Here is a 13,410-nt window from a genome sequence, read left to right as displayed (position 1 = left end):
GGGAAATTATTTAATTGAAAGGAAGAGGAAGGAATTAAGCAGCTTTTTAAAAAAATGAATGTTAAAAGACCAAAATTCTCTTATATTTTCATTAGCAGAGGGGAAAGCAATGGAAAAGGAATGGAAGCTCATAAAAATCATACTGTTTTCCTAAAGTATAAGTCAGCACAGTCAGGAACATATATAAAGAACAAAAGAATCAGAAAAGTGACAAGTGACAAAGAAAGCCAAACCTAGAACTTTTTACAAAGAGGAAAGAGACCTATATGGTATCATGAAGAAAAGGCTTTTTGTCACAATACTGGATCAGTCTACCAAAGAAGGTTGTAGAAGCTAAAATCTGGGAGATGCAAAAAAATAAAAAGTCACAGATACTTTTCTGTTCCTGAAAGCTTTCAACACTTGCTTGCCTCATGCTTGCAAAGGCTTGGACCAAAATCTCCCAAATTCCCTCGTAGTTTTCAACCTGCCTGCAGCCCAGCAATCTTCTGCAATTTTATGCCCAGACCCACACACATGCCTCTTACAGAAAATTAACACAAAATCCTTACATCGGCAAGGTGCTTTTTGTTTATCAAGATGTTTTCACAAGGAACAGGTTACCATGAAATGATGCAGGGATTTGGAGTCAAACTTAGGCTCAAGTCCTGAATCTGCATTTTTTTTAAGATTTTATTTATTTTTTGACAGGGAAAATGAGAGAGCACAAGCAGGGGGAGGGGCAGAAGGAGAGGGAGAGGGAAAACCAGGCTCCCCTGATGCAAGGCTCAATCCCAGGATCCTGGGATCATGACCTGAGCTGAAGGCAGACGCTTAACGGACTGAGCCACCCAGGCTCTGCATTTTTATCAACTCAGGAACCATGGAGAAATCACTTCCTTATTTGTGAAAGAGGGGGAATAGTAACACCAACGTAACAGGGTTGTCATAAGGAAAAGTTGAGATGAGGTGTGAAAAGGGTTTTGAAAATTCTAAAATATTAATGCACATGTAAATTGTTCTGTTATTGCTGTCCTCTTCTACAATATATTGATGTAGACAGAGGCCCCTTTCCCATTTGTAGACTATCATGGATGTTCGTAATTACCCATAAGTGGTTTGACCAAGACTGGAACCTAGCACTTCTGACGCAGAAAATCAGTTGTCTTTCCTGAGGCCACGTCACTTGTCCAGCAGAAATATGTGCCAGCCTTCTGCTCTTCAGACGGCAGTCACACAGACAATGCCTACCCAACTTCCCAGTTTCTGTGTTCTGTGTAATAAGTAGTAAGATTGTTTATCTTGCGGTAGATCTTTTCCACTTCTAACTTTGGTTCAATATGTTCTTCCAACCCAACGTCTCTTTGTGGATGAAAGGTTTTTAAAAATCTTTGAGACTTTGGCATGCCTGTATGCACAGTGTATTTCTGTGTTTACCAGATAAGGGAAATTTTGGTGTACAGGATAAATGCACGTAATCCTGACAGAAGGCATTCTGGTTGATAGCCAGAAACTCCCTTTCAGTCCACATTAGCTTTGATAGCAGTGCTAGGATCTCACTGATCTAGATGTTTGGCATTAGGCGATGAGGATGGAGATAAACCAACTCTTAGGTAGTGTAGGTCAATTGAAAACCTACAGCTTATTGAAAGGACCAAAAACAAGAGGAAAAGAAGAGAAATCTAGAAAAACACAGTCCACCAGCTATTTCTGTTCCTTCCAAATAACTTCACACTTAAAATAATAGAAAAATAATAGAAAAGTAGGTAGTAAGTTCTAGATACAGCTGTAACAGACTGATATTAATGAAGCAAAATAGGGGTAGACTGCAATGTAGTCTATGTAGACTGCAAGGCAGAAAGATTAAATAGGACAAAAAGGGATGGGTGCCTGGGTGGCTCAGTGGGTTAAGCCTCTGCCTTCCGCTCAATGTAGACTGCAAGGCAGAAAGATTAAATAGGACAAAATCAATGTATCAATGTAGACTGCAAGGCAGAAAGATTAAATAGGACAAAAAGGGATGGGTGCCTGGGTGGCTCAGTGGGTTAAGCCTCTGCCTTCCGCTCAGGTCATGATCTCAGGGTCCTGGGATCGAGACCTGCATCGGGCTCTCTGGTCAGTGAAGAGCCTGCTTCCCCCACCCCCATGCCTGCCTCTCTGCCTACTTGTGATTTTTCTGTCAAATAAATAAATGAAAACTTTTTTAAAAAGGGGGGGTATCACTCTATACAAGATAGACTCACCAAGAAGGTGTAATAGCACTGGGCTTCCATGCACCAAACAAGGCAGTATTGCAGCAATATAAAGCTTAGTTATCAGAGAGTATATGAATTTGATAAAAACACTGTCATCATAGAAGATTTGAACACTCGTTCCTCAGAATTTGCATTCAAGTGAGGGAATTTTATTTTAACAAAAGAAGAAAACACTTTTTTTTTCAAGAAAATTTGTTCACATTTTGGCCCACAAAGAAAATCTCAATTAATTCCCCAAGGTAAAGATAATACAGACCACATTTTCTGAATGCTAGAAGTTAAACCCTGTGTGGTCAGCAACCTTGCCATTTCTGTTCACCTGTGCACCTCAGCACCTAACACACCCTTTACCTACAACATGGTAATCCAGAGTATTGGTGCATAAGAAAGAAAGAAAAGGTGACCCACAATAGAACTTAAAATCAAGATGAAAAATATCTCCCCCAAGGATCATCCCTTAGAAATTTCATTAACATGTTTAAGAATAATTCTCATGGAGGCGCCCGGGTGGCTTAGTCCATTAAGTGCCTGCCTTCTGTTCAGGTCATATCCCAGGGTGCTGGGATCCAGCCCCACTTTGGCAGGCTCTCTGCTCAGCGAGGAGCCTGCTTCTCCCATCCCACAGCCCCCCCCCCCACCATGCGCTCTCTCACTATCTCTGTCTCTCTCAAATAAATAAATAAAATCTTAAAAAAAAAGACAGCCCACTGTGCCAACGTTATTTATTAACCCAAGAACTACTACTTTGTTTAAAAATATACAAATAAAAAAAAAATATATACAAATAGCGGGCGCCTGGGTGGCTCAGTGGATTAAGCCACTGCCTTCGGCTCAGGTCATGATCTCAGGGTCCTGGGATCGAGTCCCACATCGGGCTCTCTGCTCAGCGGGGAGCCTGCTTCCCTCTCTCTCTCTCTGCCTGCCTCTTTGCCTACTTGTGATCTCTCTCTGTCAAATAAATAAATAAAATCTTTAAAAAAATATATATACAAATAGCTTACTGTAAACTTGGCAAAAGACTTAACTATGTATTTCACTGAGAAGGAAATGGAAACGGCAGAAAATATATGAGAAAAATGCTACATGCCATTTGCATTTAAAAACATGATCACGGGGCACCTGGGTGGCTCAGTCATTAAGTGTCTGCCTTCAGCTCAGGTCATGATCCCACGGTCCTTCTCTCTCTCCCACTCCCCCTGCTTGTGTTCCCTCTCTCGTTGTGTCTCTCCCTATCAAATAAATAAATAAAATCTTTAAAAATAAATAAATTAATTAAAATGTGATCAGGGCGCCTTGCTAGCGCAATAAGTTGAGTGTCCAACCTTTGATTACAGCTCAGGTCATGATCTCTGGGTCACAAGATTGAGCCCCACGTGGGGCTCTGCTCTGGGTGAGGAACCTGCTTAAGATTCTCTCTCTCCCTCCCCCTCTGCTCCTCTCCCCCGCCGGTCTCTCTCTCTCTAAAATAAATAAATAAATATTTAAGGAAAAAATCATGAGATACTGTTTTTCACCTTTCATATTGGAAAATATTTTGAAGTGTGATCACTGTAGTGATGGTGAAGCTATGGAAGGAGAGCAACTCTTGAAGGTTATTGGTGAAATTATTAACTGACACAGTCTTTCTGGAGGCAGTATGGGGTGCCCTTTGAACTAACAAGTCCTCATTCTCAGTATCTGTCATGAAGAAATTCTCACACAAGTACACAAGTGTATGTATGCAAGACTTTTTATGGAGGCGTGGTTTTTTAAAAAGATTTTATTCATTTATTTGACAGAGAAAGAGAGAGCACAGCAGGGAGAGCTGCAGAGGGAGAAGCAGGCCCCCCACTGAGCAGGGACTCCAAAGTAGGTCTCAGTCTCAGAACCCTGGGATCATGACCCCAGCTGAAGGCAGACGCTTAACTGACTGAGCCACCCAGGAGCCCCAGTATGTATGTGCCCCAGTGTGCAAGTTTTAGATGCACTACTTACTGGCAAAAAAAAATTGAGAATCACCTACGGGGCGCCTGGACAGCTCAGTTGGTTAAGCATCCAACTCTTGGTTTCAGCTCAGGTCATGATCTCCAGGCTGTGGGATTGAGCCCTGCCTCAGGATCTGCGCTCAGTAGGCAGTCCGCTTCTTCCCTCTCCCTCTGCTCCTTCCCCTGCTCCTACTCTTGCTCTATCTCTCTAAATTAAACAAATTAATCTTTTAAAAATATTTAGAATCACCGAACTGTGTGTGATAGAGTATGGTGGACCCTAATGCTAGAATACCATGCCCCCTGGGTGAAAAATGAGCCACGTTTACAATACGAAATGATGTTCACTGCTGTATATATTAAGTGTAAAATACATATTGACTTTATACATATTCATTCTGAGGCCATTTTTCTAAGAATAAAATCTCCAAACCCCTATATAATTAACAATTTTACCTCCTTGCTGTTTTTCTTTCTTTATTTTTAAAAGATTTTATTTGTTTATTTGACACAGAGAAAGATCACAAGTAGGCAGAGAGGCAGGCCGGGGAGGGGGGCAGGCTCCCTGCTAAGCAGAGAGCCTGATGTGGGGCTCGATCCCAGGACCCTCAGACCATGACCTGAGCCAAAGGCAGAAACTTAACCCTCTGAGCCACCCAGGCGCCCCTTCTTTATTTTTTAAAAGATTTTATTTATTTGAGAGAGAGAAAAAAGAGAGTGAGAGGGGAAGGGAGAAGCAGGCTCCCCAATGAGCTGGGGCTCCAACCAAGACCCTAGGATCATAACCTGAGCCAAAGGCAGACGCTTAACGGACTGAGCCACCCAGGAGCCCCAGGTTTTTTTTTTTTTCCTTGAAATAAACCTTTGATTGAAGACAAAATTAGAAAGTGAACTCACCTGTGGTACCACCACCCAGATCAAGAAGTAGAACCATTATCTCGGAGTCTGGAGTGCAATGAGAGAAAGGGCTAATCTAGACCCAGATGTGCAAGTCAGCATATGAAAGTAATTGAATAATTGTCAAAATTGGATCAGGATCTCCAAGGAAAAGGTCTAAAGTGAAAAATGCAGAGTGCTGAGGACTTGGGTGCATAAAGATTGAAGAGACTGCAGGGCACCTGGGTGGCTCAGTTGGTTAAGCCTCTGCCTTCAGCTCAGGTCATGATCTCCGGGTCCTGGGATGGAGCCCTGCATCGGGTTCTCTGCTCAGCAGGGAGCCTGCTTCCCCCTCCCCCTCCTCTGCCTGCCTCTCTGCCTACTTGTGATCTCTGTCAAGTAAATAAATAAAATCTTTGTGGGGGGGGGATTGAAAGGATGGAGAGAATACAGCGGTCTGCAGAGGAGGCTGGAGAAGGATGCCAGAGGTGAGAACACAAGGGAAGTTGTCCAGCCCCTGAGGCAATCTGATCTGATCATGTCCGGCTCAGGTATGCCATGCCTGCCTGCTGGGTGGGATTCCTTATAGAGGGACTTTGTAGCCTGTGACCCTGTGACCACAACTGACTGAACCAGAGATCCAAGCCCCGGGCCCTATAGGAGTGATATTGGTCAATGAGGGCCTCACCCAGTGACCCTCCTCTCTTCTTTGGATCACACCCACATATACACCAAGGGGTACAGAGTAATAAATCGTCGCAGAAACAGAAACAGAAAGAAGGCAGTGGCAAGCGTGATTGGGAAGAAACCCTGAGGTGGAGAGAAGGGCAGCCAACCGGGAGGGGGGGGCAACAGGTCACTGCACAGGAAGAGCCGCAAAGCAGACTCTGGCAAGGGAAGAGGTGGAGAAAAGAGAAAAGTCTGTCTCCCTGGGGGAAACCAGCCGCAGTGCTCTGGGAACCCTCTCCTCCCTGGAACCCTGGGCCCGTGTCATCGCCCCGCCTCTCCTCGCCCTCGACCACAACCACGGATAACCCCAGAGTGACCCCTCGGGCTGTCTGGTCAGGTGGAGTTCTGGCAGCCCCCGGCAAAGTGTCTGAGTCACACTCTCGTCACATCCTTTCGCTTCCCCAAGCGGTTCGGACGCGAAAGGCCTTTCTGATTGGCCGCCTCCAGGGGCCAGTGTCCCGCAGCGGCTGGCCGGCTGGGGGTCCGGAGCGCATAAATACTTCCCGCTGGGGAGGGTGGTCCCAGACCTTGGGAGCTGCCGCTGCCCGGAGCCGCGGGGTAAGTGCTCCAGCCTTCGGGAACCGACGGGCTCCCCCGTGGCGCCCGGCCCACGGCCCCGCTTGCCTGTGCTTCCTTTTACCCAGTTTCATCAGACATTTGCGGGCAGGGGACCCTAGGGGAGGAGAAGCGCAGCGATGGGTCACGGAGGAGGGGCAGGCTGGGCTCCCGTGAAGAATGCCAGGTCCTTCTGCCCCGTCCTCAGAATGTCCCTGCCCTCTTGTCGAAGGTCCCAGTGCTGCCGGCCTGTCTCCTGTGCCTCGCCCCATGCACCTCTGCCTCGGCCACAGCCGGTCCCCGCAGCAGCTCCCGCGATCCGGCCAGGCCCAGCTGCGGGCCCTGCGGCCCTCGCGCTCCTGCCTGGCACGACCTCCTAACCCCCAGGGCCCCAAGAAGCAGGTGGTGTTTGCAGACACCAAGGGGCTCTCGCTGACATCTGTGCACATGTTTGAGGACCCTGTGGGCGGAGACTCCGAGGAGGGCTCCTGTCCTCCTGGGCACCCGCCCAGCTTGCGGCGCCTCGCACCACCGCCATCCCCCTGCGCCCCTGGCCTCCCGGCACCTGGGCGGGACTCGGGGTTTCCGGGGACGCCCGAAGATCCGGAGAGGGTGCCCCGAACTGAGCGCGGGGCAAGAGAGCTCCCTGCGAGGCACACTGCGGGCGCGAGCTCCGGCTTTCCAGAAGGCCATGCAGGTGCGCACCACCTTTGATGCCCGCGCCTCCTTCGAGAAGCGCCGCGTTCACACCACCTGTCCTTGGAGAGGGGAGACTGACAGCTTCGGCTTCCAGGTGGCCAGGCCACCTAGAGTCCCGGGCCCTGGGGACGCCATCCGGTTCTGCTCCTCTTTAGGGTGTGCTCAGCAGCTTTGCGTGGTGCTCAGCTCACAGTCCCGCTCGTCAGACTGAAACTGAACTCTCTTGAGGGCCCACCGGCTGCGCCCGGTGCAATTACTTTTTCTGCACAGGCAGAGCTTGATTTTCTTGCGCAGGTGGTGCGTGTTTCCTCTCTCTCCAGGAGCCTCACCCAGACTATTTCTCCCCGCAAATTCACACCGGTGGAATCCGCATGGAGGCAACTCCAGCCGCGCCCCTCTTCTTGGGCCCCTACCCTTGAATGCCTTGCGTTCTTCTTTCTAGGGGGACAGGCTCACTTCCTGACCGAATGGATGAGATTTCCTTCCGGAAGATGCTCTGAAGGGCACCCTTTACCCTTCACAGGGAAGGAAGCCTTGGGAATGTGGAAAAGAAGGACCGTAAATAAAGTTTTTACATGTAATTCTGTAGAAGGCCTGGCAGAGAGGGTCCCCCAGGGCGGTGTGGGTGTGTGGGAGAGGTCAGGAGGAGTTCCTTACGTTGAAGATAAAGATGCATCACAGAAATGTGCTCTTTTACCTCCCTCTCTGTCCTGAAAGGGCTAGTTTTCTGGTAACTCAAAATCGTCCTGCCTCTTCAATTTGTGCCAATAAATAAATAACAAATAAATAAATTTGTTAAAGCATCTTCAGGAGTTCATCTTGTATCGTCTACAAACACCAGACCCTTTCTCCCTCTTCCAGCCAGTAAGAGTCTGGGAAAACTCTACCTTAAAATAAATGTACTTTAAAAACAAACACTTTTAACGGCTTAGAACATTCTTTGAAGTGTAATTTACCTAGACCCAGAAGCCAGATCTTTGTTCCTAGTTCCCTGTGCCTCCCCTACACACTTTCTCTGTTGTATTTATCCCCCCATAAATAAAATTATCTTGTATTAAACTGACTGAAGCTGCTTATTGAACTGTTTGCTCCCCTCAGGCCCTGGGAAGCCTGGGACAGTCCCGACCATGTACATTGCTGGCCCACAGGCTGGCCACACCTGGGACACTCAAGACATTTGGGTTCAAATCATGCAGGAGCATTCAATTTATAATATTCTGAGATCCTTGGTCTTTGGAAGATTGTAACGTCTTTTCAGAGGTTGTTCATTCTCTCAGATTATCGTTCATTAGATGACAAATTTTTAACATGTGTTTTGTTTTGTTTTTTGAAATCTTTATCTCTTCTGATCCTTGACTTCTTGGACTACATTTGTTGAGCAAGCAACATTCGCTTTATTTTATTTTATTTTTTTGTCCCTTAGAGGACCTGCCCCTGGGTCACTCACTCCGTGGTAAGACACCCTGGTGGTTAACAGGGTAAAGATAGGAGTCCACCACGAAAGCTTCCAGCTGAAGCTTCCTCATCTGATAAGGGATCCCACAGCACCTCCGCTGTTTCCTCCCCACCCCCCACCTGGAGCTTCTAGTCTTGGCTCCTTTTTTGTGTGTGTTTTGTTTTTAAGATTTTATTTATTTATTTGACAGCGAGAGAGATCACAAGTAGGCAGAGGCAGGCAGAGAGAGAGAGAGGGACGCAGGCTCCCTGCTGAGCAGAGAGTCCCTTGTGGGGCTCCATCCCAGGATCCTGAGATCAGGACCTGAGCAGAAGGAAGAGGCTTAACCCACTGAGTCACCCAGGCGCCCCTCTAGTCTTGACTCCTTAAGAGATGATCGAGAATAGTGTGGGCAGTCCCCACAGGGTATGCTGTTAGGATTGGGAGTCGGTCTCCGAAATTAAACCTGGTAAGAATCAACAGAAAAAATGAGCAGTCAGCTGTAAAGTGACTTTGGCCTAGAATGTGCTGTGATACAGTTCTCATGAGACTAGGGTCTTCTGCAATCTCCCCGATGAAGAGAGATTAAACTAAAGTTGAGGTCAGGGCCCACCACTGGAGATGGGAAGTCTTAGAAGACCATGTAGGTCAGGTCTCACAGTTTAGGGGGGGCTGAGGAATCTAGACTTAAGATATTATCTCCAGTGACGTGCTCCTGAAACCACAAAGAGAGCTAACAGGATTGAAAAAAGATGCTGCTCCTTAGTCAGCTTTGAATTCCACATGTTTCAATGCCAGATCACAAAGTATACCATTGAGTTAATATTTGATATTTTTATAAAGACTTAGTTTATAAATAACATAACAGTGTTTGTAAATTTTGGAAAGACACACATGAACTGTATGCCGCAGTTGTAATCCTCTAATTCTTTTTTCTCTTTTATAGTGATAATCTCGGAAAAACAAAAGTGGCCCAGGACTCTTGACCTCTCAAAAGTCAGACTAAGACAAGCTGTTTTAATTTATGACGATCTTTCCTATGCAGGTAATTTTTCCATTCAATGACCCATTTTACTGTCTTTCCCCCACACACCCTGTATTGTCTATCAAATTTCATGCATTAGGTACTAGTTCATTAATGACTTTATTAAATACATGCATACTTTGTCACGTTTCTGGTAGTCATCATGTAGTTTTAAGTCATTCAACAAATATTTTCTGAGCAACCACGATGTGCCAGACATCATGTTAACTATTGGGACTAAAAAGATGAATAAAACAAAATTCACAGTCTGGTGAAAGGAGCCATACATATAGATGATTGACAAAAATAATGCAAGAAGCATCAGGCAGTGTTAGACACACATGGAGAGGAGAAAAAAAAGGGAAAAGAAGAAGAAGAAAAACCACACAGAGTGAATGAGTACTTAAGAAGAAATCAGAGAAAATGTCTTGTTGGAATTGACCCCCAAAGTTAGTGCCAAAAGATGAGTAGGAGTTTGCCAAAATTACATTTCAATTAGTTTAAGTAGCCTTACTTATATATGTGATTTCCATAAGACTTGAATTGTTGTTACTCTAATTGGAAACTTCCCTTTTCTTCCTCTGAGGATCCCAGAAAGGCAGCCATTGCATTAATGGGGGTGATAATGGCAGGCAGGAGGGAATTTTGGAAAATAAAGAGCTGGGCAAAGAGGAGGTGATGGCTGTATTCATCCAAGAGGACATTCTGCTCAGCCAAGTGTTTTTGGTTGTTTGGCAGGTAGAACCCCATACAAGCACAACTTCTGGGGTATATCAAATTGCAAGATTCTTTAGAGTTAAATATTTCCTTTTCTTTCTTTCTTTCTTTCTTTTTTTTTTTTTTCTCTAACTTTATCATCAACGTATTGATGTTGATTTGGCTTCCCAAGGAGGCATTGCCATAGGGGAAGAACTGACTAATGGATTCTAGTATTCCAGTTAATTTTGCATTTTCAATTATCCACCTAATTTAATTTTTAAAAAGCCCCCTTTATCAGTGTCTCCTGCAGATTTGATTACTACAAATCAGTCCCCAAAAACAGAAAATCATCTTGCTGTGAGTTGACAAATTTGGGTCTGTGAATTTTCAAGTTGAGGACCACAGTGTGGATGCAGTAAGAAAACCTGTCTTCTTTAGTTTGCTCTTAACCACAAAGTCTCTGCTTCTTAAGTCAGAGTGTGCTTGTATTGATCTGACCCAACACATGTATCGGCCATATTCTGATGACTCTCAGATTTAAATCACTGGAGCTCTCCTCCCAACTTCAGACTCCTACATCAAAGAAGACCATTGCAAACGGTGGTTCCCCCCAAAATTAAATACAGAATTACAACATGATCTGGCAATCCCACTTTGGCGAATAGATCCAAAAGAATTGAAGGCAGCATCTCAGATATTTGTATATTCATGTTTGCAGCAGCATTATTCATAACAACCGACAGGTGGAAACAACTCTGATGCACATCAGGGGATGAGTGGGTAAAGTAAATGTGGCGCACACTTATAGCATGACTTTATTCAGCCTTCAGGAGGAAGGAAATGCTGATGCCTTACAACATGGATGAACCTGGAAGGCATTAGGCTAAGTGAAATATACCAGCCATGAAAAGACAAATATTCTGTGATTTCACTAGATGAACGAGGTATGTATTTAAACTCCAAAACAGAAGTAGAATGGTGGTTACCTAGGGCTAGGGGAGAGGGAATGGGTAGTTTTTGTTTAATGGGTACAAGTTTTGGTTTTTTAAGATGAAAACTTGTAAAGATTGATCGCATAATAATGTGAATATACTTAACACTACTGAACAGTACACTTAGAAATGGTTAAGAAGGTCAATTTTATGTGTATTTTACCATAATTTAAAAAATTATTTTTTATAAAGAACATGGCTTAGGATACCTGGGTGGCTGTCAGTTAAGTATCTGCCTTTAGCTTGGGTCATGATCCCAGGGTCCTGGTATAGAGCCCCATCTAGGGCTCCCCGCTCAGTGGGGGTGTCTGCTTCTCCCTCTCCCTCTGTGCCTACCCTTGCTTGTACTCTCTATCAAATAAATAAATATAAAATCTTTTAAAAATAAAAACAAAATGAATATACCTTTGCTTAATTTGTCTTTTTCTCTTGGTACTTAGAAATGAACATTGGTCTTGATAGTCGTTCACTAAATAGTTGTGGTTCACAACAATTTTAGTCATGTCAAAGACTTTACACATGAAAAGATATCTGTGGAAGACAGGGAAGTTATGCAGTACACTCACGGGATTATTCTACTGGGGGAAGGAGTATCTTTTAAAAGGAGTATCTTCCTAGGTTCATAGCACCATTTGCCATATACACAGCAAACACAATGATTATAGAGGCACATTTTGGGAAATTAGCTCAAAGTGGGGGTTGTTAACACTGTGATCCCCTTTCTACATTTATTTATTTATTTTTAAAGATTTATTTATTTCTTTGAGAGAGAGTGTGTGTGCATGCACAGGGTTTGGTGGGGGAGGGGCAGAGGGAGAGAGAGAATCTCAAGCAGACTCCTAATGATTGCAGTGCCCAGGTGGGGCTCCATCTCATGACCCTGAGATTATAACCTAAGCTCAGATCAAGAGCCAGACACTTGACAGAATAAGCCAGCCAGGTGCCCCAAGATCCCCCTTTCTTAATGGACTATTCTTCATCAGGTTTTTAAGATTACTCACACAGTTTTTGTATTAAAAGAGCATTTTCATTCTAAAATGTGGGAGTACCTCAACAACAATCTAAAGACAGTCCAAATTCAGAGTGACAAGGAATTTCACGTGGAAGGTAAGCCTAGTTGTGCTATATATAGGCAGTGGGCTATACAAATGTACTTTGTGTCTAACTTTTCAAGCATTACTTACTCATCTTATCTCTCCTGTTTGTATTTCTCTGCCTAGAAGTGGATATGACACCGATGTGCCCAGATCATTGACCTTTGCAAACAAAATTCTGGAGCCAGAGGGAATCATACTGGCTCCCTCTTCAAAAGGAAGTTCGATTGCCTCCCTGCACTAAAGAAGTTTAGAGAATGCATCAAGGAGTGTGTGTGTGTGTGTGTGTGTGTGTGTGTGTGTTTATACCCAACAACTGAGTCTACTATTTGGCTGGGCAAAGAATCAATCAGTGTCATTTGCCTTGAGTCTCTAAAATGTGTGAAACATTTTAAATTTCAAAATTATTGTCCAGAAAGAATGGTAATATATGGTGAGAATTGTAAGAAAATGTAAACACAGGGAGCCTCGGTGGCTCAGTGGGTTAAGTCTCTGCCTTCGGCTCAGGTCATGATCTCTGGGTCCTGGGATCAAGGCCTGCATCCAGCTCTCTGCTCAGCGGTAAGCCTGCCTCCTGCTCCCCCTCTGCCAACTTGAGATCTCTGTATGTCAAACAAATAAATAAATAAATCTTAAAAAAGAAAAGAAAATGTAAACACAAATACACAAAAGCAGAGCACAAACTATTTCTAGCACCAGGAAAGACCAGATATCCGAATCCAAAAAGCATTTAAGATGGTGGTAATCACTTCAAAACTCTAGTCCTAGCACTGAGTAGGACATTAAAATGTACAATCCACTTTCCTTTATGGAATTTAATATAGTTGAAGATTTCCCATGGCCATGCATTATTTAACTTTGTATTGTCATTGGGACAATGGGAAAAACTGGCCACATGGGAAGGACTCTGTGAAGATTTGTTAAATGAATAGATAAATGATTGAGTTTAAAATATGGGGTAAGTCCCAAGCAGGTGTCGTGATGAGTAGGGTTGAGTGGTCCAGTGTTCTGGAACAGAGCCATCATTCTTTTTTTTTTTTTTTTTAAGATTTTATTTATTTGACACACACAGAGAGAGATCATAAGTAGGCAGAGAGGCAGGCAGAGAG

The 13,410-nt window shown here is 44.5% G+C and overlaps 1 long non-coding RNA gene across 3 annotated transcripts; it reads left to right on the top strand.

The window, feature by feature from the left end:
- Window positions 1-6,165: 6,165 nt before the first annotated feature.
- LOC123931001 lies at window positions 6,166-12,866 on the top strand. Of its 3 annotated transcripts, none has more exons than XR_006816200.1 (5): window positions 6,166-6,361; window positions 7,500-7,615; window positions 9,439-9,537; window positions 11,039-11,159; window positions 12,428-12,866. It is a non-coding gene; the product is annotated as an uncharacterized LOC123931001 (long non-coding RNA). The 3 variants fall into 3 exon arrangements; XR_006816201.1 differs by having other exon boundaries at window positions 6,591-7,615; XR_006816199.1 differs by having other exon boundaries at window positions 6,166-7,615.
- The last annotated feature ends 544 nt before the right edge of the window (window positions 12,867-13,410 follow it).

Source organism: Meles meles, chromosome 2 (genome assembly GCF_922984935.1).
Source record: "Meles meles chromosome 2, mMelMel3.1 paternal haplotype, whole genome shotgun sequence".
Lineage (NCBI taxonomy): Eukaryota > Metazoa > Chordata > Mammalia > Carnivora > Mustelidae > Meles > Meles meles.
The sequence above is the reverse complement of the archived record's forward strand: the minus strand, read 5'-3'. Positions and strand labels throughout refer to the sequence as shown.